Genomic DNA, 27,125 nt, shown 5'->3' on the forward strand with positions numbered 1-27,125 from the left:
CCTCACCCCATGTCTTTCTCCCCTCTAAGAATGAATGTAAGCTCTTGCGAGCAAGCCCCCCCCCCCCCAGCTGGCTACTAGCAATTTTCAATTGCATGAGTCCGGTGTTGAACAGGTTTTTTAATGGGCTGTCCAGTTCAAAGCCTCCATTCTGATGTTTAAACTTGTAAAAACAGTTCAGCCCCCAATGTCATCGCCCAACCCACTTTGTCCTGCTTTCTTACCTTAGGTTCCCAACTGACCTGGGATGGGCATTATCTGCAAGGGGCGAGTATGTTTTCCCCATATCTGCATATACTGGGGGTTGTGGTAGCGCATCAAGGCTACATAAAATACACACATCCAAAAACATACAGGCAGGTTAGTAGTCTGACAAAACGGACCATAATGCATGCGATGACTGTAAGCTCCACTGGGGCAGCGACTGAATATGAATGGTGACTAATCTTTAGTCTATATAGTCTATGCAAACATGCTGGCACTGTATAAATAAAGTCCTAGAAATAAAATAATATCATAGGTCTTGTTCAGCCTACAGTGAGAGTCATTGTACTCATATATCAGGACTAGGAAGACACCCTATTGTAGATATATATATATATATAGATATATATATATATATGAACATACACATACTGTATACAGACACACACAGGGCCGCCATCAGGGGGGGGACAGGGGGTACAAGTGTCCTGGGCATAAGGGGGACCCGGCAGTGCTGCAGTTTTGAAAAGTCGGGCCCTCCTTGAGAGGGCCGAAGCCTGCGGCCAGCCAAACAGCCGAAGTGCTGAGAACAGCTGAACTCACAAAGCGGCGAAAAGACCCGAGGTCACGAAAACAGCCGAAGCCGAACTCCCGAAGCAGCGAAAAGACCTGAAGTCATGAAAACAGCTGAAGCCGAACTCCCAAAGCAGCGAAAAGACCCGTAATCACGAAAACAGCCGAAGCCGAAGTCCTGAAGCTGCAAAAAGATCCAAAGTCACGAAAGGAGACGAAGTTGAAGTCCTGAAGCCACGAGTACAATTCTACTGAACACCAATGTGGGTTTTTTTTTTAATCCCCTGGCCACCAATGTATTTTAATATTTTATAGGCCCCTGCCACCAATGTTTTTGTTTTTTTTTTAATATTTTTTGGGGCCCCATTTTTTTTTAACTTGTAAGGGGGGGCCCTGGCACCAATGTTTTTTTTAAAAATATTTTTTGGGCCCCAATTTTTTTTTAACTTGTAAGGGGGGCCCTGGCACCAATGTTTTTTTTTAAAAAAAATATTTTTTTCATTGGATTGGGCAATAAACATTTACGGATATGGAATGCCCCTTTTACCCAAATGGATTTTGTCCTAGGCAGGTGCCTCTGACACCTTCATTGTTGTGTTATTATGTCAAGGATAAAGGTCCTTGTTCTATTTTCTAGATTGTAGAAGAAAGATGCTGCTCATGTAAGTAATATTGTCTCATTTGGAGCTTCATGAATCTAGATGAAAAGGGGAACAACCGCAAAAATGAAAATGTAATATAAGCTTCATCATACTGAAATAAGAAGCTGTGGAAATACAATCAATTAAAAATGATGTAATGTTTCTGAAATAATCAAGTTTATCTTCACTATTCCTCTCTCAGCATCTGTTTCTCTTCATCCTCTTTTCATGCAGCAGTTGGGTGTCAGATATTCCTTGACAGTTAGATCCAATATATCTTATAAGGGGGCTCCGTTTTCCTACATGCATTAGAACAAATCTCCCCGAATCTTAGCATTTGCCCTTACCCTTAGAGTTTACTCTAATAAAATCACCAGACATCATGTCTCTCTACATGCAGAATGTAATCGAAAGGCAGTTAATTTGTTAGATTTTGTTTGTACTGCAATCAGTAATTTGAGTGAGCTCTAATTTATCTGCTATGGAGATCATGGTGTCCCACCTAAACAGTATGGGGTCCCAACCCATAAATTGATGATTTTGGCAGATAAGAAGACCTACACTTAGCAGCTGTATCCTTTATCAAGGCGGTTATACTGTATACTGGATTGCCCCTGAAATCTGTACCCAATAAATGATGGGTACCATTCCCAATTTAATAGGATCAACTTGCTTAGTCTTGGGTCAAACCTTGCTACATCTCCATTAGCAGATCTACTGTGGGTTCCAGAGTGAATGACTAAAGTGGAGAAATCCTATGACTGAGGGTCCCGGGTGTTACATCACAATAGTTAATGTGGCGTAAAGAGTGTCACAATACTATAGGAAATATAGAGTTCTTTTATGAGAATCTTATTGGCATTTACACAGCAGAATTTAAGAGATTTTGTTATGATTTTTATGGTGTCGTTTTTATTTCTAAACCCTGTTTAAACTGCAACTAATTCGCTTTACCATTTACAATTTCATTCCTATCCCAACAAGTGTATTTTTTAGTTGTAATATTGGTGTAGGTGCATCTCAGGTCATTTTGCCTGGTCAGAAAGAGCCAGCACTTTAGGATGGAAATGCTTTCTGGCAGGCTGTTGTTTCTCCTACTCAATGTAACTGAATGTGTCTCAATGGGACCTGGATTTTACTATTGAGTGCTGTTCTTAGATCTACCAGGCAGCCGTTATTTGCATACATTCTCTTTGTTCTGCTGATGGGCTCCTGGGGGGAGGATAGGGAGGGGTGTGATAACACACCAACTTGCAGCACAGCAGTAAAGAGTGACTGAAGTTTATCAGAGCACAAATCACATGACTGGGGGCACCTGGGAAACTGACAATATGTCTAGCCCCATGTCAGATTTCAAAATTAAATATAAAGAAATCGGTTTGCTCTTTTGAAAAATGGATTTCAGTGCAGAATTCTGCTGGAGCAGCACTATTAACTGATGCGTTTTGGAAAAAAAAACATTTTCCCATGACAGTATCCCTTTAAGCAAACATTGATGAGGAATTGCTTTTAGCCGACTGTGTGACTGGAACTCGGCAGGATTTGACATTGACGCTCATAATTTCGGCAAGTATACACTCCCTGCCCTGTAGCCAGACAGACAATTAAGACATGTGAACAAGTGGAGAATTAGGACATTACCTCTTATTTCAAGTGATTAGGCACATGGATAGGTGCCAGGCAGTTTCAAACTTCTAGAAAGGAATTTGTGGCATCCTAGTGTGCCAGCTATAGCCAGTAATATGAGGATGGAAGAGAATTCATCACCGGTATCAGGATGGTTTCACTAAATATCTGCTATGACCATGGTATTAGCAATTTATAGGCTTATTTTTGTAAGAGATTCTGCTGCTCATGTAAAGACCTGGGCACAGATACAAAGATGCAGCATTGTGGCCCTCCAGCTGCCCTTGAAGTACAAACCCAGAGATTGGCAATATCCCTACGACTACGGAGCAAGATGGCAGGGACACAGCTGGAGGGATGCAGCACAGATATCACAGCCTTGGAATGTACTCGAGATCCTTATACGAGTGTAATATAGACACATATTGAAGGGATCTCCAACACATACATGTATATATATATATATATATATATATATATATATATATATATATATATATATATATATATATATATATATATATATATATACACTAGTTCTTGTGGACGCACACCTTCAGCCAGATCAGAACCCGGGTGCTAGTCGAGGTAGGTTAAATGTAGGTAAGCAAATAGACAGCACTCCAAGGAATATTCACCAGGGTAATATATGCGAAAGAAGTTTTATTGAATCCGACGTTTCAGCTCTATTGCAGAGCTTTCATCAGGGAAGGGAAAACAGAGAATGGTGTCCAGTGAGGGATTTAAAAACGCTATTTTGGCGCCAATGAACGTTGCTAGGCAACCAAAACAACATAGGACTGTGCGGAAAGTGTCAGTGCCAAACAAGCTTATACATGGTGACCTACTCCTCTATAGCGCAATCTCCAGTCTCCCGGCTAAGTGTCAGCTGAATATTGTGGCCATAAAGCGACAGCTGCTAAAGTGGGTGTACTGTGGGCGTGGTTACCGCCCCGTCCATGGTGCTGTATTGGTGGGCGGTGTCTATGACACAGAGGTTCGGTGGGCGGAGCGGCTATCGAGGTGCAAGCGGTCACACCCCCCCATCTCCACGCGCCTCTCACTCGACACCATTCTCTGTTTTCCCTTCCCTGATGAAAGCTCTGCAATAGAGCTGAAACGTCGGATTCAATAAAACTTCTTTCGCATATATTACCCTGGTGAATATTCCTTGGAGTGCTGTCTATTTGCTTACCTATATATATATATATATATATATATATATATATATATATATATATATATATATATATATATATATATATATATATACATACATATACACACACACATTAAATAGGGAAGGATAGTAACCACATCCCTACATAATCATATAAATATAATTATATATTTTTGATACACAAGTGCGATTAATACCCAATAAAATATTTAGCGTTATTATATGGTGGATATTTATGACATGACTCATTCACTCCTAATAAACAAGGGAAAGTTGTGCTCACCGCTAGTTTTTAAAATCATTAGGCGGGGGTGCAATGAGGGTGTGACCACAAAATACATATAGACAAATACAAGATTCCTCTGCACTCAACCCATTATCAATATATTTAAGACAGAGACATTTTGTGCATACTGCTACTGAAAAATGCCTTACCCTTTAAACAAAACTTAGTTGGCCAGCTTAAATATATTGCAATATATGGACAAACAATCACTGTGTTGTTTAAAGGGTAAGGCATTTTTCAGTAGCAGTATGCACAAAATGTCTCTGTCTTAAATATATTGATAATGGGTTGAGTGCAGAGGAATCTTGTATTTGTCATTCACTCCTAATGTCCTGATGTACAATAATAGGATATTAGAAGCCACATTTTTTGATTCATGACCTATATAATTAAGCCTGCAGCCTTGTGCCTTTATATGGTCACAGAACAACCCCTCAGTGACTTCTAATATCCTTATCCTTTACAGTAGGGGGTATATTATCCCTTATAATACATGAGTGATACTCAGAGTTCCCTGTATAACTCAGCCTGCAGCCTTGTGCCTTTATATGGTCACAGAACAACCCCTCAGTGACTTCTAATATCCTTATCATTTACAGTAGGGGGTACATTATCCCTTATAATACATGAGTGATACTCAGAGTTCCCTGTATAACTCAGCCTGCAGCCTTGTGCCTTTATATGGTCACAGAACAACCCCTCAGTGACTTCTAATATCCTTATCATTTACAGTAGGGGGTACATTATCCCTTATAATACATGAGTGATACTCAGAGTTCCCTGTATAACTCAGCCTGCAGCCTTGTGCCTTTATATGGTCACAGAACAACCCCTCGGTGACTTCTAATATCCTTATCATTTACAGTAGGGGGTACATTATCCCTTATAATACATGAGTAATACTCAGAGTTCGCTGTATAACTCAGCCTGCAGCCTTGTGCCTTTATATGGTCACAGAACAACCCCTCAGTGACTTCTAATATCCTTATCATTTACAGTAGGGGGTACATTATCCCTTATAATACATGAGTGATACTCAGAGTTCCCTGTATAACTCAGCCTGCAACCTTGTGCCTTTATATGGTCACAGAACAACTATTTGCCAGGAAGACAATTTGCAGGAACATGGCCAATTTACTACCAGGCGTAGAGGACAATTCGCTAACGAAACCCTTTCACCATGCGAATTTTTGCTTAGGAGAATGATTGTTACTGCACAAATTCATGAAAAAGTGTGAACTTTCTACTACGTTATACTTTTCGGCGAAGTCTGTTTCACCAGGTTATACCTGGCGAACTGATAAGATTAAGCCACATCCTCCTCAATCTTATCCTGTATGCCGAAGTCAGAAAAAAAGACTTTAAAGTGGGATTGTATTTAAAAGTTGTAACTGTAAAATATTTTGGGGTTAAATTTTTTTTAAAACATTTGAGTGCCATGCCACATTTGTTTTAGGGTGGGCTCATGTCTAGGACATTAGAGGATCTTTTGTCTTTATTTTGCTTCCTTGGACATGTATAATAATAAGTGGCCACTTCAAGTATTTGCACCAACATCTCTAATAAAGACAATTATATGACCTATATGTACCCGCCCTATTCAAATTGACCTAAGCGTAAGTGTATTAACGAAGTTTCACTAGGCAGAAATAAACGTTCGCGAAAGTTTGCGTTAAACTAATTTTCGCTGGCGAAGTTTGTCTGCCGAAAGGTAAGGTAACCGCATTTTGATGAATAAGCGTATGCGCTGCGGATTAACGTCATGATGAAGTTGAGCGATGTGTGGCAGAGCTTTCCAAAGCGAAAATTCGCACCTAAGTAAATCTGCCCCAAAGCCTCACTAGCAGCACTACAGTAATTGTGACTTTTAATCAGGTTGCAGTAACAATTAGCAACATTTCTGCCTTGCTTTTCTGCAGGAATTATAGTTGTAAAGTTCCAGATAGTGATGGGTGAATATATTCACCTGACGCATATACGCAGCGAACTTTCGCGTTTTGGCGCCGGCTAATAAATTAGCGACTCTACCGCAGAAATTTGCCGCCATCAAAAAATTTTGGCCACGCATCCGAAAAGTTGCTTGTATCAAACTCGCAGCGCGTCAACACTATTCGGACTCCCATTGACTTTAACCCCAGAGTCAAAATTAGGGATTCACCGAATCCACTGTTTTGGATTCGCCCGAACCCCCGATTCCTTCGGATTCGGTTCGGCCAGGGAGAAGGATTCGGCCGAATCCTGCTGAAAAAGGCCGAATCCCGAACCGAATCCTGGATTCAGTGGATCCCTAGTCAAAATTGACGCAAGCGACTTTTTGGACGCGTGGCCAAAATTGGACGCAGGTGTAAATTTCCGCGGGTTTCGCAATTTTTTCCCAAATTTTTCGCCATTTTGCAAATATCACGGTAAAGCGAAATGGGACAAATTCGCCCATCACTAGTCCCAGACAATCCACAAGTAAGGGAAAGCAAATCCTCCCCCCGCCCATAACACTACAATATCCCATATTCCAGCCCCTACTAGAGGCATATTTTGCTGCAGCACAAAACACACAATATTCCTTCTCTGCTACAAATGCTGCTGGTGAATGGATCACTTTATCTCAAGAGAAAAGAAACCTTGGCACAAATAAGCAAAAGCCGTGCAAATATAAATCATGGAAAAGAAGAATATAAAAGTCAGAGTATTAAAATCCAAGGCTCAGACACAGTCGAACGCAGATATGAAATGCCCAGTTAATTAATAAGACAAACATCTGCTCGTTTCCTAACGCACTTCGCTCCCCCTGTGCAAACACGTCTTCCTTATCATGTGGGCAGTGCCAACTCCTCAGCAGCTGTTCCGAGACCTACTGCCGACTTACAGCGTCACTCACTTTAGATTGCAAGCTCTTTAACCCCTGTGTCGGTCAGTAATTGCATGTTTGATGGATGTATTGTACAGCGCTGCGGAATATGTTGGCACTGTAGAATACACAGTAGAAGCTGCCATTTGTAAAGGAGATAGACTGGAGCCTATTCAAGCAGTGGTGTAAGTTGATATTACTGGGCCCCCTAAAATGTCTAGAGATTTACCAATATTTATAGAAATTGTATATGAAGGACCTCCTGGGCCCCCCTGCAGCCGCAGGGTCTGCTTCCTCTGTAGTTACGCCCCTGTGTTCAAGAGAGCAGCAGTTCTTTTCTTTCTTTTCACATTGAGTGTGAAACACACCGACACTCTCACATGTTTAAATGCTCATAACGTGGGAGCGGAGCAACAAAGTCACATGACGGCTCACCTACACGCCATTCCAACAAGAAAAACAGAAAAGTCTCTTTTTGTTCCTAAATCCTAAGAAGAATAAGAGAATTAGAGAAACTTACAGTTTTCAGCACTTGGAATTTGGAATCTCCCTGCAGCACTTGGCTGACCAGTTTGAAGAAGTGTGTGTGTGTGTGTGTGTGTGTGGGGTTGGGCACCACCCCTATGGCTAAACACACACAGAGTACGACTGGGACTTCTCTCTGAAGGTTTGCATGGGGAGGCGTGCCCGACTATCACTAACAAGGATATGAGAGACTCACCTCAGGCAAATCATTCTTGTGACTCAATCACATTTACAACAAAATACACAATTCTGCTCTGACTCAGGCATTGTGCACTCTGCCCACTGTGTCCAACAAGCTACAGCACACTGAGGGCTTCATACGTGTTATGGGTATGGTCTGCAACCCCAGTAAGTTATAAAGGATAATGCACCCCCTACTATAACTGATAAGGATATTAGAAGTCACTGAGGGGTTGTTCTGTGACCATATAAAGACACAAAGCTGCAGGCTGAGTTATACAGGGAACTCTGAGTAACACTCATGTATTATAAGGGATAATGTACCCCCTACTGTAAATGATAAGGATATTAGAAGTCACTGAGGGGTTGTTCTGTGACCATATAAAGGCACAAGGCTGCAGGCTGAGTTATACAGGGAATTCTGAGTATCACTCATGTATTATAAGGGATAATGTACCCCCTACTGTAAATGATAAGGATATTAGAAGTCACTGAGGGGTTGTTCTGTGACCATATAAAGACACAAGGCTGCAGACTGAGTTATACAGGGAACTCTGAGTATCACTCATGTATTATAACGGATAATGTACCCCCTACTGTAAATGATAAGGATATTAGAAGTCACTGAGGGGTTGTTCTGTGACCATATAAAGGCACAAGGCTGCAGGCTGAGTTATACAGGGAACTCTGAGTATCACTCATGTATTATAAGGGATAATGTATCCCCTACTGTAAATGATAAGGATATTAGAAGTCACTGAGGGGTTGTTCTGTGACCATATAAAGGCACAAGGCTGCAGGCTGAGTTATACAGGGAACTCTGAGTATCACTCATGTATTATAAGGGATAATGTACCCCCTACTGTAAATGATAAGGATATTAGAAGTCACTGAGGGGTTGTTATGTGACCATATAAAGGCACAAGGCTGCAGGCTGAGTTGTACAGGGAACTCCAAGGTGATGTCTGATGTCTTTAGATTTTTCATTGTGTAACATTTTTAATAAATGATGTGACACCACAAAGCACTGTTTGTAAAGATTTACGTAACAATGGCACATCTATTATAAGGAACAATGCGCCCCCTGCTATATTTTATTAATACATCAACAATCACAGATAAGTTGTGTTTCTTGAGATATTCTAGGACCCTGGAACCTCAAAAAAAGACTTTAGTTAGCCGGAGAACAGTTCCATCTTTGGTTGATTACAGGGAGAAGAATGAATAAATGCCCATAATCTAATGGCTTGGGGAATGGGGCTAAGTGCATATTTTAATTTACTAAATTGATTGGGTAACTACCGACAGTGACCAGCAGGAGGGTGAAATGGCTCAGAGATCAGGTTGAGTGGTAATGGAGACATTGGGAGAGAGAGAGCACGGAGATGAAAGAAAGAGACAGCGACTACCGACACTTGGAGTGGAGGTGGCACAGAGAGGACACAGAGTGCAGAGATAAGGCAAGTTGACTCAACACAATGTTATTGGGGAGTGATGTGGCCTAGGCATCATCAATTCCATTCTACAAAACTAGTAGAAAGATATACAAGATCGACTGCATAAAAAGACATACTGTATCTGTACTCTATAGATATATACGTTATATAAAACCAAGTGTATAAAATGTGTTTATGTTCCTGTATTGCATTGCTTGCCGTCTGTGCTATTAAAGGAAAACTATACCCCCCAAACAATGTAGGTCTCTATTAAAAAATACTGAGTAAAACAGCTCATGTGTAAAACCCTGCTTCATGTAAATGAACCATTATCATAATAATATACTTTTTTAGTAGTATGTGCCATTGGGTAATCATAAATAGAAAATTGCCATTTTAAAAAATAAGGGCCGCCCCCTGAGATCGTAAGATTCACTGCGCACACATACAAACCACATGTAAGGTCAAATGAGCCAATTAACAGACAGAGTTCTGCCTTTTGCTTCCTCACTTCTTCCTGTTACAGTTAGTGTTGTAGTATTTCTGGTCAGGTGATCTCTGAGGCAGCACAGATAGAGTCACGAAATGGTGGTTCAAGGCAAGAGATGTAAAAGGGCAATATTTATGTAAATATATATTCCAGTTGGGTAAGATTCGTTAATATGTCATTCAATTTGATATAAACTATCTGTTGCTTAAGTATTCATTTTGGGGGTATAGTTTTCCTTTAATGTATTGACTGAGGTACAGCGCTGCGTATCCAAGTGGCACTCTACAAATATAGATATACTCGCGTTTATACAATGATGTACTCGTCTTATGTAAGGTATTTATGGCTTTCTGTTAATGGATCATCTTAAAAAAACAACATAAATGAAACAACCTAAATTAAATATCTGATTGATTAAATCACATATATTATAATTTATTTACACACATATATATATATATATATATATATATATAATATACAACAGCTATGAATATCCTGTAAATTATATCCTTATAAATGGTGAGTTCTGATGTCATTTCTGTCACATGACATTTCTGTCACTGAAATTTGTGTATTATAATAAATAAAGTACCCCCAGTTGCAAAATATGAGGATATTAGAAGTTACCTCGGAGTTCCATGACCTGTATAAAAAGACCTGGCTCCTCTGTAACTTTTAATATCCTTATAATTTACAAGAGGGGGTACTTTATTCACTATATATATATATATATATATATATATATATATATATATATATATATATATATACACACACACACACACATACATTCATTAACATATCTATATGTGTGTATATACAGTATATAATATATTGTACCAAATGTTACCAAACAGGTCAGTTAGGAACTCACATGGAAGGGTGTGGAACATGTTCAATTAGTTTGCAAACATCCTCACAATGCCATTAACAGAAGGGAGAAACCAATTTCACATGAAGTTTCCCTATTATTATTACACCATAAAACATAAGCACTAGAGCAGAACAGAAGGCAAAGATTTGTTAACGATCACATATGCAATGGGAATAAATAGACACCTAGACGCTGGTAAAAAAAATAAAAAAAATACTTGCGCCCATACATGCCTCTAGTAGCTTTTTCTATCACTTGTAAGATACTGTGAATGCAGCTGTGGGACCCTGAGATTTGGGTATTTTACTCAGTACCCAGTTGGGATGTTCCCCCTATGTAGTTGGGAGACCTAGGTGGTCCTTTAGTATACCCAAACAACTATATCTACAGTACCTTCCTGGGTCCACTGGGAATAATTCTAGGTTATGGGTTGCCCACTAGGTGGCAGTGTTTGAAAATATAAAAGGTTATAGCATAATGTGCTCAGGGTCTTTACTGGGACCTCACCTCTCTGGAAGGTGTTACAGGCCCAGGGCTGTAGTTTGGTGAAAATTAGATAGAGTTATCTAGCGCTAGTAAGTTTTATCATAGTTGCTTTAGGAGCAAAAACTAGGCTTGGGGAAGTTAGCGAGCAGCTTCCGCTCCAACGAGGAGAAACAGTGCGGTGAGGACCCGATGTTATGTGAACCACTAGCTCAGGGATATCAGTGGGTGAGTTGAGGACCAGGTAGGGTACCGAGACACAAGACCCCAGGCTGACGATCCCTATGAGCAGCACTTTAATCTCAGGGAGGAATTGCCCAGGAAGGTGGTCATTCGCATGCCCTGAGAATGATTGTAATTTCTACATTTGACTTTCCCTCGCCTGAAGCAACTGTAAATGTTTCTACTACTTTGTTTGTGTCAATAAACCAGTTATTTGCTGCAAGAAAATCTCTCTGAGACTGGATCATTTGCTACTCAGAAGAACACAAGGTACGGGGAGTTGCCCTGTACAGGTGGGTCATTGGCACAACACAACCAGCATAGTTCTGTATACACACACACAAGGGAGAGCTACACCGCCTAGAGAGTAGCCACGCTGGAATTCTAGGGCAAGAAATTGGCACTGTAAATGAAAAACAATTTGGGTTCAATTTGCACAATTCATTGGGGTATATTTATCAAAGAGTGAAGTTAGAGATCACCAGAGTCCACAAGTGTGAAATTCCGCCACTCTCCATTCATTTCTATGGGATTTTGAAAAATGTATTTATCAAAGGATGAACGTTCACTTTCACCCATTGATAAATACTCTTTTAAAAATCCCATAGAAATGAATGGAAAGTGGTGGAATTTCACTCTAGCGGACTGTGGTGATCTCTAACGTCACTCTTTGATAAATATACCTCATTGTGTTCAAACAGATCTCTAGTTCAATCCATATTGGAATTCAGCCAATAAATCTTTGCCTGCTCTAGCCATCCACCCATTTAGTCAAATCAAGCCACGTACCTGGGTCAACCAGTGTTGGACTGGGGTGTTAGGGGCCCATCGGCGCTGCCACCCAAAGGGCTCCCAGTCACACACCTGTTCCTTACACTTCCAACAATTTGCGTTGTTTCTCCATTCACCCCCATTCACTTTGCATTACTTTTTAATTGCGGCACAAGTTCAAGGCAGGGAGGGATCTGGGCCAGTGGGGCCCATAAGGGCCAGGGCCTACCAGGTGTTTTCCTGGGGTCCCACCAGCCAAGACTGTGGGGAAAACAATAAAATTTTATTGGGTGCCTGTGAAATGCAGCAGAACATGACTAGAGCCCATTAGTGATGTGTGGGTTGACCCATGGATTGCCCACTGGTTGGTTGGGTGGGTTTGGGTTGATATTTGGCCAACCATTGGGTTGGGTGAGGGTCAAAATGGGGAAGTAAACTCCTCCTCTGCTCGAAGATTTGGTGCCCTGGAACCTGAAGCTCACATAGAACTAGAGCACAGAGCAAGAACATGTGAGTATGGGTTGGGCATGGGTTCTATAACAGAAACAATTTGCCGCTTAATGTTGGGTGCAGGTTAAGGGGTTGTTAGTATGATGTAGGGAGTGATATTCTGAGATAATTTGTTAATGTTTTTCATTTTTTTATTATTTGTGGTTTTAGCTTTTTATTCAGCAGCTCTCCAGTTTGCAATTTCAGCAGTCTGGTCCTTCATGAATACAGAGTACTGATCGTAGGTAGTGCTGCATTCATTAGGGGAACACGGGTCTCTACCCTCATTTTAGATCACAAAGACCTGCAGAAATACATGCAAAGCAGGCTGCAAAGCGCAAAAAATATTGCATATTTCACCCCTTATCTCACTCTTCAGTGGTTGCAGCAAATTAACCATCTTATGCTCAGAGATACACTCAGCAAATAGACCTAGTCTTTCTCTGACCAATCTTTGCTCATGAGGGCTTCCATCCAAACTTTCTCTCTGACCATGCTTGGGATTGAGGGTGGATATATATGTGGCGTAAAATGAAAGAATGTGCCAGTTGAAACAGCACTGAGGGTTGCAGGAGAGCTGCCTTCTGCTACATTGTTTTAAAAGTCAGAACCAACAGTGCATTATACGGACAGAGATCCGGTTTTCAACTTCATTCTCATAAACAAATAACATTAAAAAGCCTCTGGATAATGATGAGCGACTGTTCCTTTTTGCTTCGCCGAAGAATTCACAAAAATGTGAAGATTTTTATGAAACGGCGAAAGATTCGCGAAACGGATTGAAGTCAATAGGCATCAGAATTTTTTACGCACGACTATTTTTCTCTCTCCTAATGCATTAAAATTCAATGGGTGACATTTTTCAAGGAGGATTTTTTCAGCAGTTTCGCGGAAAAAAATTTGCAGAGTAAACAATTTCCATTTGGTTTTCTGTCCCTGTTTAGTGGGACACTGCCCTTTCACGTGTTACTCTGACTCGTCAACTGCTGAATTATGTTTCTGCCCGATCCAAACGCAATAAATCTCACATGAATCAATGCCATGTCGTCCCAAGCTATTATTTACTTCCCATTTAGAAGGATTAAATAAATGACTTGCAGAGACTGAGAACAGACCGACCAGAGAAACAGAAAGACAGCAACACTGTGGGCCTTATTTATCAAACTCTGCCATTTTTCTGATTAGTTTAATGAAAATAGACCGACCAAGCTAGAATCCACGATTGGAGAGTATTTATTATTAAAAAAAAAAAAAAAAAATCACAATTTAAATGGATCAGGGACAAACACTAAAAAAAAAAATTTTCACAATTTTTTTTAGATTTTTGCCCTAAAAGTCTGAAACAATCCTATTTTGCAGGCTAGCTCCAGTGCAGACCACATAAACTTCCAAATAGGGTAGGGACCTCTCCCAATGACTTAGCTACAACCTCGCAGGTCTGAGATGCCAGATTTTCAGATTCAGACTTTAACCATCCTCTGGTTATAATAAATCTTGAAAAATGTGAGTTTTTATTTCCACTAAAAATTTAGATTTTATAGTTAAAAAAAAAAAAATTTGAATTTTTTTTGTTGAGTTTTTTTGGATTTGGACTTTAATGAATAACCCCATGTCTCTTGGATAAACAGATAATAGAAATATCAAACACGAATGTGTATTCACCTACATGTAGTTCTATCGGTGCCGCTTTAGAAAAAACTAATTTGCCGCAGTTCCTATTGGCACCATAACCCTCAGTCACTGGTCTATACTCTCAGGGATGAGGCTAATGCTTTCCCTAGATCTGATGGTTTTGTCACATCAATTTGCTGGGACCTATAAGCAGTTGACTGCGAGGGAGTCTTACAAACACTGGCCCAGTCTCTGGAATGATTGGCTGAAATCAAATGTGACATTTCATTATCCATCAAGGAACAACGATGGAACTTCATTCATCCCCAAATGTTTTTTCTTAAGTTTACCAAGGAGTCATATAAAATGTACAGACGTGGACTGGCGGGTTCATCGTGTTACACACTTCTTAGCTATAGACTGGCCAAGTTGGGGTTCTTGCTGGAAAAGAGGTGCTTAAAGGGAAACTAAAGTATAAAATAGAATAAGGCTAGAAATGCTATATTTTGTATACTAAATATAAACATGAACTTACTGCACCACAAGCCTAATCAAACAAATGATTTATGCTTTCAAAGTTGGCCACAGGGGGTCACCATCTTGTAACTTTGTGCAAGAGGCAGATTTATCAAGGGTCGAATTTCAGGTTTCTTAAAGGGACAGTACATGATACATTTCAAAATTCAAATCAAATTTGGACTATTCGCTAGTCGAATTACACAAAAATAAACACAAAATTCGAATTTAAAAATCTAAATTTTCAATTCAACCCTTGATAAATCTGACCCCGAGACTGATCAATAATCAGAATATACAGACTGCACTGGGTCCTGTGTTGTCATGTAATCTAATGTGGATTTTATAGTTTTTGTATTGTTTATTACAAACTTTCTCCAACTCTGCAGAACCAGTGGCTGCAGCAAAATAATCCTCCAAATAGAATCCCAGTTTATCTGTTTAAATCTGGCTCCAAGATCTTTGTCCCTGCAGCTGGAGTTGGAAACAGTAAAGGGGATGTAAAGGCAAAAATAAAATCCAATACAATTCTCTACACAGTCGCCAACTGCTCTACAGGGAAACAAACAAAGCTGCTTGAGTTCTGCATGGCTGGGAAGTAAGGCGGGGGCTCCCCCTGCTGTTCATAAGTATGATTGTTTCCCTGCTCAGCAGTTAGGGACCGTCTGACAATTCCTATCCACAGCAGTAAATGAAGAAAGAATTTCACTGCATAGTCAGGTTTCTTTAAAAAAAACTTTAATTTAAGTATATTGGATATAGGTCACCCATTCCGATTAGAAGAAAAGAGGTTCCGCCTAAATATTGGGAAGGGGTTTGTTACAGTGAAAGCTGTGAAGATGTGGAATTGTCTCCCTGAATCAGTGGTACAGGCTGATACATTAGATAGGTAAAAGGAAGGGTTGGATGCTTGATTCACCAGTAGCTCCTCCCAGCAGACAGGAGGGAGCCAATGAGATTAGAGGAGGGAAAGGGGTGTTACAGGGAGAGCTGGGAAGTGAATCAGTGGTACAGGCTGATGCATTAGATAGGTATAAGAAGGGGTTGGATGGTGTTTAGCAAGTGAGGGAATACAGGGATATGGGAGAGAGCTCATAGTACAAGTTGATCCAGGGACTGGTCCCATTGCCATTTTGGAGTCAGGAAGGAATTTCTCCCCCTCTGAGGCAAATTGGAGAGGCTTCAAATGGTTTTTTTGCCTTCCTCTGGATCCACTGGCAGTTAGGCAGGTTATACAGTATATAGAAGTTTGAACTTTATGGGTGTGTTTTTTTTAACCTCACTTATGTTTCAAAGATATACATCAATACATTGATTATCCAAATATGCATAAAATACACAAAGAGAAATAAAAAGTGAAACAGACAAAGAAAAAGGTGGTTTGCCTCCTCTCCCCTTGTTTTATTGTAGGTTACGCATTTACAATATGAAAGGAGGCGACTTCACATGGTACCGTTATCTGGAAAGCTCCGATTATGGCATGCCCATTTCCCATAGACTTCATTTATTGATATAGTTCAGAGTTTTAAAAAATAATTCCTTTTTTCTCTGTAATAATAAAACAGTAGCTTGTACTTGATCCCAACTAAGATATAATTAATCCTTATTGGAGGCAAAACCAGCCTATTGGCTTTATTTAATGTTTACTTGATTTTCTAGTAGACTTAAGGGCCTTAGTTACGCCACTGAGACAGAACATAATCAAATCAAATTGTTCCCCACCCCCATTCATTATTGACTTTCCGACCATTGCAGAAGTGTCATCCCTGAACCCTTTAACCTGCTGATTGCAATTTGTGTAATTGAGATTGCTACAGCAGCCTAAAAAATACAGACCCAATTCATAACTAGTGATGAGCAAACCCGAACCGCAACCGAGATATTTACCCACTTTGATCCGCTACCTGACCTTGACCTGCAACTGCCTTATCCACAACCCGACCCGCAACCACCATCAAACAGGAAGTGGTGTTGCTGCAAACCGGAAGTGACAAGTGGGCGGGGCAGAAACAAGTTTTGTAAAACTTTGAAAGGAGTAAAATATAGACAATAGTACATAACATTTAGATGAGACCCGCAACCTGACCCACAGACTCGGATCTATACCCGCACCTGAAATTTCTCCCCTCATTCCACAGGGTGCCCATTTTTTTTGCGGGTAACCCGACCCGCTGCAGGACTCTAGCCTGCGGTTTGCCGAATTGAAGAGGGATCCCAAAGCCGCCATGTTGAATGGCTGCCGGTGGTCAGCTGGGGTTTAATATCTCATTTTGCAATTTAAAGGGAGAATTGGAGCAATTGCTGGACACTTAGCAACTCCTCCAGTCGCGGAGAGAAGAGGCAGCTGGAGTTAAGAGTGATCACAGAACTAGGATTTATCTGATTGCCATCCTTTTCTAACAAATTGGGTTTTTGCACTTATTCTGTAGATCAACTACGAGCACGCCAATCAAATTGTTGAGTTTAAAACAAGTAGAAGGAGGGCCACATCCAAGAAAGCCAAACTGTGGATCTCTGTATCGTATGTTTTGTGTGTTGGAAGCTTCAACAACCCTTTAATTGATTAGTGCATAATAGAAGCCAAGCTAAAACACTTCCCCTTTAACGTCCCGTTTACAAGAAGCATTTTTAATATGAATAATTGTATTTTTTTATACAAATGGAGGCAGCCATGATAGCTCTGATAGACTGATGAAACAGTGACCCCAGGTGACCATCAGTAAAAATGGTGCAATGCATGTTTTATTTAATCAAGTTCTAACTGCTGAATATAAATATCTGTGTTTAACATCTCCTGTTTTCTACCCATCTTGGGTTAGTACTGTATAATGTCTCAAATATCTGCCATAGTCACTGTTTTATGTCAAGATAAGAGGTCGTCCTTCAGAATTCTGCCCTTCCACTCTCCATTGTGCTCTAGGTCCCACCATAACAATAATGCTTTCCTTTCATTTCATTATTTCTCCGAGGCTTTTATCTTGTCTCTGTATTCTTTCTGACAGCTCAAACCGCCCCACTTCTATTTTTCCTAATTCCATTTCTTTTAAATCAGAGTAAGTGTGCTCGGCATGAAAGAAGTAGGATTGGGCCTCACCATAAATTGCAGGCAGAAGAAAAGAAAGTGGAGAGCTTATATGTCCTGGGTAAATGAAAAGGGTTATATAGATCCACCAATAACAATAGTTCATGTTTATTTATGCTTTATAGCATGTGCACATAGGCTGTATGTTATAAGGTTAAGATAAAGGTTCTGTTAACCTTTAAAATGTTAAAACACATGAATTTTGAATTGTTAAAGCTTTGGCCCATGCAGACCCAGTCCCCCCTCAATTACATGTGTGTCCTCATATTGATTGGAAACCAATACTGAGCTCACAGTGCAGATTTTGGCTAAAAAATGGTCAAGTGTGGCTTTCCTAGCTAAAATCCACCCCCATTTGTTGCCGGACATGCGGATTCCATCAGAGCCAAGACGAGTAACAATTACTTGGCCTGGTCTCTCGTTTCCCCCTCTGACCCCTGATGGTTGCTCTCTCCTTCACTTCCCCTGGATCTGCTTTTTTATGCAGGTGGTAGTGATGAGCGAATTTATGGCAGTCATGGGTCCATGGCAAATTTCAGAATCTCGCCATTTGCAAATTTTTTTATGAAACTGCAGGGAAAATTTGCTGTGAAAAAACGCCCATTGACTTTAATGCGTTTAAAGAAAAAAGTCGCCATAACAAAAAACACCCATTGAGTTTCATGTATTAGGTGAAAAAAGTCGCCATAAGAAAAAGCACCCATTGACTTTAATGCATTTGGGGAAAAAAAGTCGCCATAAGAAAAAGCACCCATTGACTTTAATGCATTTGGGGAAAAAAAGTCACCATAAGAAAAAACACCCATTGAGTTTAATGTATTAGGTGAAAAAAGTTGCCATGAGAAAACACACCCATTGACTTTAATGCATTTGGGGCAAGAAGAATTGTTGCACGAATAAAAACGCCCATTGACTTCAATGCATTTTGTGACATTTCATCGTTTAGCGAATTGTTTTGCAATTTTTTCGGCGAAGTGAACCGGGACTGATTCGTCACTAGCAGGCGGCGAAAAAACTCAATGGGTGTCTTGATCTCTGGGTCAAGACCTAAAACCGGGTCCTTGTGCACTGTAGGAACTAATTGCCCTGTATTAAAGATCCACTATGCAACGAAACCACTATTTTGGATTCGGAAAAACCCTTGAATCTTTTGTGAAAGAATACTGGAATCTGAATCCTAATTTGCATATGCAAATTAGGGGTGAAAGGGGAAAAGTTTTTTTTACGTCCTTGTTTTGTGACAAAAAGTCACGCAATTTCCCTCCCGCCCCTAATTTGTATATGCAGATTAGGATTCGGATTTGATTCGGCCAAATCCTGCTGAAAAAGGCCGAATCCCGAACCGAATCCTGAATTCGGTGCATCCCTAATTATAGAGAATCACACAGGGATACCCTCAACACAAGATTCATTAAAATAATCCCATTACTAATTAAAAGGACAGTTTACTTTTTTAAAATTGATACATTTCAATTAATGTACACCAAATAATGGCTTTTCCTGCTTTTTATTTTTCATTTCACTTTAATCAGTCTGTAAAGCTGGCTCCCAAATCTGAGCTGGGTGTATTAAGGGTACAGTTATGGAACCTTGCTACAAAGAGTTAAATGTAGTTTTGATCCCGACCATCCCTTGTCTCAGCAGGCTCCCATCACTGGTAAAAAGAATTGTCGGGTTTGGCCAACAAAAGATGTTTTGCGTTGAGTTGCAAACCTAAATTCTCTCATCCATGATATGGGAAGTTAGAAGAGTTCAGATAATGGATCGTGGGAACCCCAGTCCCCAAAGGTATAGCAGAAGCAAGTGGGTATGGATATCCCTTCTACTGTAGAGCCAGGGAATATAGTCACTTTACATGGTCCTCATCTTCAAGTTAGATTTAAATAAGGTCATTGAAGGACACTACTCAAACATTCCCATCTCTCACCTGATCTGCTCAATACCCTCGGCATTTCCTGGAAAGCACAAAATCTTTTTGGAGGTCCTCTATCAGAAAATCAGGACAACTGGGAAATCTGGACTAGTGGGTGGGTCCACGAAACTAATGAAGGGTGTGTGAATGGTGGACTTGCTAGTGATGGGCAAATCTGACCCGTTTCGCTTGCCGAAAAATTAGCCAAATGCATTGTAATCTACATCCGTCTTTTTTGCGGCGAAACCTGGCGAAAAATATCGCTCATCACTACATGTTACATAATTTGCAAAGGAATGTACGCTATAAGATAAATCATCCTGTAAACCAGTATGTAGACATGCACTGGACCCCTCCAAGACATGGCCAAATGTCTCCTACAGGATAAATTAATTTTCTGATCCATGTGGCGGTGCCATAGCAAATATATCAATGCAGGAATTAAATTCTCCGAACATGAATAATGAAACTGATGGGCTTTGTTCAGCTGTAGGCAGTGAATGAGCTTTTTGTTTTGCACTAAACATGCAATGGATAGGTTTTATGGTAGACCATTGTTATGGTCCAAAATAACATAAGCAGTCAAAATACTGGTCAAAAAACAATGTCCACGTTAGATTCTGATCAATGGTAACAAATGAAGCCAGTAAAATTATTAGGGATGCACCGAATCCAGGATTCGGTTCGGGATTCGGCCAGGATTCAGCCTTTTTCAGCAGGATTTGGAATTGGCTGAATCCTTCTGTCAGGCCGAAACGAATCCGATTCCTAATTTGCATATGCAAATTAGTGGCAGGAGGGAAATCGTGTGACTTTTTGTCACAAAACAAGGAAGTCAAAAATGTGTTCCCCTTCTCACCCCTAATTTGTATATACAAATTAGGATTCGGTTCAGTATTTGGCCGATTCGGGGGTTCAGCTGAATCCAAAATAGTGGATTCGGTGCATCCCTAAAAATTATATACATCATCATGGGATATCCGTGTGCAATAAACAACCTGTTTACTATCTACATATGTGCAGAAACCAATGCTGACTTAAGGCCCCCATACAGACCAAGTCGGCAGTTTATTGGCCCGTGTGTGGGGCCCTCTGATGGGCTTCCCCGATCGATATCTGGCGGAAAGCCGGACAGGTTCCGACCGGGCAGGGTTACAAATCCCGTCGGATTGCGGGCATATGTTTGTTGATGCGGCCCCTCGTATTTCCTCCATTCTGATCCAATCGTTGGGCCCTAGGACCCACGATCGGATCAGCTCGATATTGCCCATCTCAATATGGGCATATCGGGGAGAGATCCTCTCATTTGGCGATGTATGGCCACCTTAAGGCTACAAAGGATGCACAGAATTCCAAGTACAATATCTCCTAGTGTCCCCATAACATTCATAATCACTTAAGAAGAACCTTCCCACCAGTCCAGGATGAAATGCTATTCAGCAGCCAAAGAGGCACCATATGAATTCATATGGGAATAATTCACATGATTGACCACAGCAGCAATGTTTTTGACAATACAAGTCTAACAGGTCATTTTGGTTCTACAGATATGTTTGGTATTTCCAGCCCCAAGCCTTGAATACCCCTCATTACAGATGCAGAACGGATGATACAGGTGCAGCAGAACCTGGGATGGAATAAAGGAATGTATAGAGACAACGGATTACCACCTATCAGCATTGACCAAATTCTTCCATGTGGAGGTTTACTTATTTTGTCCACCAAATACTTATGCTCTCTTTAAAGGGTATTTGCAGATTTGGTAACACCCCCCAACAAAGGCTCTTCATTAAGTATCCAATCATTTAGCTACACAGGAAAGCATGAGCCTATTACATCTCTTGCTACCGAGCCCCCAAAACCTTCCCTAGAGATTTTTATAAGTAACCCAATAATTTAAGATTTTGTATCCCCTATAAATTACATTTTTGGCTAACTAACTATATTGGAAACATTTTTCATTTTGCACAGCCTGTCTATTTACCCAGTTTTTATTTTTACACTAACATGTTCATTCAAATAGTCTTGTGTTACATGTTGTGGGCACGCACAATAAAAGCTTACGTGCACAGTGTGCCGTTCGGTATCTCTCAAGAACATTCCAACAGACCATTTATAGGTAATTTCTTGGAGATTGACAAAATATAACCTGCCTGCCATGGAATTTACATTGGGTGGGGTAACATTCCCTTTCATGTTACACTTCAGCCTCAAACCAAGTAATATTTTTTTCCAGACCTGCCTATCCTCTCATCTAAATATTACTAGATCCCCTGTGTCTACAATAGTAAAAGAACCACTGCTTTTATTGCGTCTTGTTTTAGCAATACGGGGTTTAGCCATGTTGATCCAACCGTGTTATCTGCTTGCTGTGTATAATCTGCTCCATGCCCTTATTTATCCAGCCCTCCCTGGGTCTACAGAGATTTCACACAGTCAGGGAACAGAATTAATTCAGCCAAGATGCAAATGCCTTTACTTTCCTATACAACAATAAAAGGAACAATGGGAAAAGGTCAAGTGGTTGCAGTATTTAATAAAAAGGCAAAACAGCTGCGTTTGCAGTATTGTAACCAGAATTCCAATGATTCAATTTGAACAGGTACAACTTTTGCTCCAAGTCTAGTAACTCCAGATCAGAAGAAGATCTAATTGGCATTTTAAAACCACAACTGCCAGGTATAAGCTATGACACCTTCCACGAACTTTGAGTATCTGGAAACCCATTATCCAGAAAGCTCTGAATTACGGAAAGGCCGTCTCCCGTAGACTCCAAATAATCCATATTTTTAAAAATGATTTCCTTTTACTCTGTATTCATAAAACAATTCCTTGTACTTAATCTAAACTTAAATATAATTAATCCTTATTGAAAGTATAACCAGCCTATTGGGTTTATTTAATGTTTAAATTATTTTCTGGTAGACTTAAGGTATGAAGATCCAAATGATGCCTGTTATCCAGAAATCCCCAGATCACAAACATTCTGGATAACAGATCCCATACCTGTATTATATTTCCTCCATAAATATACATTACCATCTAGAAGCAAACTCTGTATACTCCTTATCTCCATGGCTGCACATACAGTGGAGACCCATTTGGTCTCCTAGATAGAGTACATCTGAATGCGCAAAGGTCACATTTTCCTATATTGAAACCTTGTTATGAGCCAAGAGTGGCCCCAACCACAGACTGGACCTCTAAGGGTGCTCTGAACCATAAAAGCACCATGACCAAACAGTTTTCTTTCATGACACTATTGCCTTGTGCAGAATCCCAAAGTATGGGAGCGCACTTCCAGGGTCACAGATTGGTCGCTTCAACTTTTCAGTAAAAAATTACTTTTATTTAAACATTGGTTAAAAAAGAATTACATCAGTTTATGGTCTGACGCGTTTCGTATAGACATACTTCATCGGAGACCTATTGCCTTGTGCTATTAAAAAACACAAAGAAGGCTGGCAATAAAGCATTAGCTAGAAGAAGAGAATTTGTAGCAAGGGATGAGAGGGAGTACAGAAGGGATATTCACACAAAATAAAAATTCATTATCCCAAGGAGGATTGACATTAATGTCTTAGTTTGGGTCAAGAGCAGCAGCTTTCTCTTCTACTGATACATACCGATATACCATGAACCCACCAACATTGTGCATCAGAAGATGGAAATTTCAGACTGGACAAATTATCTACTATTCAACAGGGTGGTCCGTCAAAACCGACCCCTAACCTGCCACAAATTCCCAGCGTAAGCCTTGGTATGTAAAAATGTCCATGGCTCTTCTGAGTAGCACCACATTTAGCATTACTGCCTTGCACAATATAGAGGAAAGAGGTTAACCGGCATGCAAGGTAGGTGCAAGCCCTTATACTTGCACAATATGGACGATATCTTTGATACTGACACGGGTACTTTCTGCATGAAGTTTAAAGGAAAACTAAACTCCCCTAGGAAGGGGAGTTCCCAGGCACCTTCTTCTGTCCATTCGGATACTCTTCAGGTCTCTTTGGTGACATGGACCCTGCAGGCACATGCAAAGTTGAAGCGGATTCCTGACAAGCCTCAGTTGGGCATATGCCTGCAGGGTCCATGTTGGCTGAGACATGTTGGCTGAGTATCCAAATGGACAGAAGATGGAGTCTGGCGCTGCTCTGTATTTTTAGCTCAGGTTTCCAAACAGGGCACTTTTTTTGCATAATAGAGAAGGGAGAGATGAGAGGAGCCAGCTAAATGGTAGAGGGTAGCTAAATGGTTTTTTGTACCTAAGGGGGTTTTAGTTCTCCTTTAAGGGAGTTAATCCAATTTTTTCTGGTTGGACTCTTAAAAAAGAAAACACCATTTTTTCATGGACTCAAAACCAAATTTTCGTGATTTAATAAACCCTGATGGTGTTAAAAGTCAGAATAAAAAAGTACTCCATCTCAGACCTGCCGAGTTCATTTAGTAGCCAATGGCAGATTGATATCCCGACTGCGTTGGGTTTCATTCGATAATCCGAAGATTTTGTAGTTTTCATTCGATAATCCAAAAAAAACTGTTTTGAGTGTCAAATATGAAAATGTTTCAGTTTAAATTCGTTTTCCAGATTTTCGAGTCGAGTCTTTTGCTGCACAAGAAATTTTTGTGAAAGTTTATTAATAAATAGGGGAGGAAAGTCTGTGCGGATTTGGTCAGAGTGGTTTTCAGAAAACAGTGAGAAAATTTGGGATTTTGATAAATAACCCCCGAAAATTATGGTAATGTTAATGGCACATGTAAATCAAGGGTAAGGAACAGATGCTCTAGAAGTAAAGGATTAAGTGGTTTCTTGTGCTTATTTATGTAGTTTATGTATGAACCTCAACTCACTGCCTATGAATCAAGTCAAGGTAACTGTTGGATTATAAAGGTGAGTTTACTTAGTTCACGAAAGCTATGATTAAATAGATAGGAATGCTGGCTAACAAAGGGAACATATTTACAAGACAAGCCTTGGGCAAACCAGTAGTTCAAGTGGCAGAAACGTGAATTCTCTTAAAAAAATGAAGGCAGTCCAGCAAATAAATATCTCAGGCATCAGCTTTCCTACCACAAGACTCCCTTCTTAATGATTCACCTATACATCACTTTTCCAACAGCACAGCAGCATTATCTCTTATGCGCCTGGGCATGTGTAAGAAGGGAATAGGAAAACTAATTCTCAATAGGCTTTAAGATACACAAATAGACAGGCTATTTAGTTAACTCCTACCTATCAGCATGATCTATTTAGGGGAAAAGGCTCAGAACAACGAAGGCAGTTAGGGAATCATGGTCATCCTTAATTGGGCTTCATTGAGCCTAGTCTAAATGTGGCCATACATGTACAGACTGCTGGTTTGGAGAGGTCTCCAAACCAGCAGATCTTCCATGGATATGCCCACCTGTAGTGGGCAATATCAGGTTGATCTGATTGTTGAAATGCAGGCAGTCGGTGTAAAGCCTGCGTCAACAAACTCATGCGGTCCAAAGATACAACAGGATTTTTAAACCTGCCCGATCGACATCTGGAAGCCCATCGGAGGACCCCATACACTGGCCAATAAGCAGCCAACTTAGCATATTGGCAGCTTTTATCAGCCCATGTTTGGCCACCTTAAGTGTCCATTATCCAAGATACCACTTGACTCGCTTACTAGCGCTAAGGATACACACCCTTACCCAGAACCTGTAGTAGACATTCACAAGTTGATGTGCTACAGAGCACAAACCTTCTAATGAAAGTCAAATGGTAAACTTTCAGGCTTAATTTGTTGGCTATAAAAGATAGCTGTGTTTATACTTTTAAAATGGGATCTACTGCAGAATGCTGTTGGGTTGGTAGTCCAAGGGCTTGCTCAGACTCAGGAGAACTTACAGCTGTACTGAGGGACGGCAGTTTGCACAGCAGTAAATTTGCCTATAATGTACATAGTGGCATCTTAATGTGAATGTTATCTCCATTTCTAAATAAGCGTTGGCCATACAGCCCAGAGAAAGAGAGAGCTGCTGAGCTTTTAGTCCCATTTATCAGTAGCATATTATCAATATGTTTTAAAATGCTTTAAAGACAAACTGCCAAAGTGCCTAGATATCTTTTTGACTTTATATCCATTTTAAAGTTTTGGGGAGAAACATTTCTGTCCATTTTACTGCCTTACCGATGTTATAAATCTACTTTATCTTGGATTTATTTCTCATATCCACACAGAACAGCTGGTGATTTATGCAATTTATCACAAAGACAATTTTTCCCGAATGCACAGACTGAAGAGCAGAATTGTTTCCTTGGATACCATGACTGGTTTCTATGGACACTTTTTAGTATCATGAAGCTACCAGGGAGGTAGAAATGTGGCACAATAATAGGTTCTGATGGAAATAATCCCATAATTGAGGTACATTTGAGTGCAAAGACTCAGGAGACACTGTGGTTGACCAACCAGATCGATGCTTTAATTTTATAACTTGCAGTAGACTGATTCAAATTTACTAGTTGATATGGGTTGGGTAAGGAAGGCCTAGGGAAACTATCCTTGGTGTCATACAGGGGGAGGTGGGGCCCACAGGAAAACCCAAGCTAAGTACCCAACACCTGCCCGCTAGACAGAACCGAATAACTCATCCACCAAAATAAGAACCCACCACTCCGGCACACCGCCCCCCCCATCATGATTACCTCTGCCATAAGCACTACTGATTAACTTGACCAATGATTACCACCCTATTCAGTTGTCCACCCCCTTCCCATATACCCTGGACTGTTACAAGGCTGGGACCCTACAAAACGGGGCCCACCAGGGTTTTTCCTTGTGCCCTGGTGAGTCAGTCCGACCCTTGGCCTCTTAGCTAAACTATCATTACAACCATACATGTGGGAAGCCATAACATTCCTTACATTAAACTGTTGCCCAAAGGAATAGCAAAGCAGTCCTCGGCCGAGTAATAGAAAAAAAATGTTTTTGTGGCCTTTAAAGGGCATACAAGTACAACATACAATTATAATGTCTATAATGAAATCAGGGAGAAATATATAAAATGAATATACGTCTGTTTATGTGAGAGCTAACGCCCTGGCCGTGAAAATTATCCTATTCAAAAGGCTGTTGGCTGCCAATCATACAGCGCCCTCTATTGGTAAATGATTTGCAGGGACACCCATTAATGAAACAAGCC

General features: G+C 40.4%; 1 protein-coding gene across 3 annotated transcripts in view; it reads right to left on the reverse strand.

Moving 5' to 3' along the window:
* Positions 1–27,125, reverse strand: part of rab27b.S (RAB27B, member RAS oncogene family S homeolog) — a 127,153-nt gene that overhangs the window by 41,344 nt on the left and 58,684 nt on the right. The window contains 1 exon segment of one of the 3 annotated variants that reach the window (NM_001091686.1): positions 7,876–7,972. The exons of the other annotated variants lie outside the window; for them this stretch is intronic. The gene's annotated coding sequence lies outside the window, so the exon portion shown is untranslated. 3 annotated transcript variants of the gene reach the window in all.

Source organism: Xenopus laevis, chromosome 1S, assembly GCF_017654675.1.
Source record: "Xenopus laevis strain J_2021 chromosome 1S, Xenopus_laevis_v10.1, whole genome shotgun sequence".
In the NCBI taxonomy this organism is placed as follows: domain Eukaryota; kingdom Metazoa; phylum Chordata; class Amphibia; order Anura; family Pipidae; genus Xenopus; species Xenopus laevis.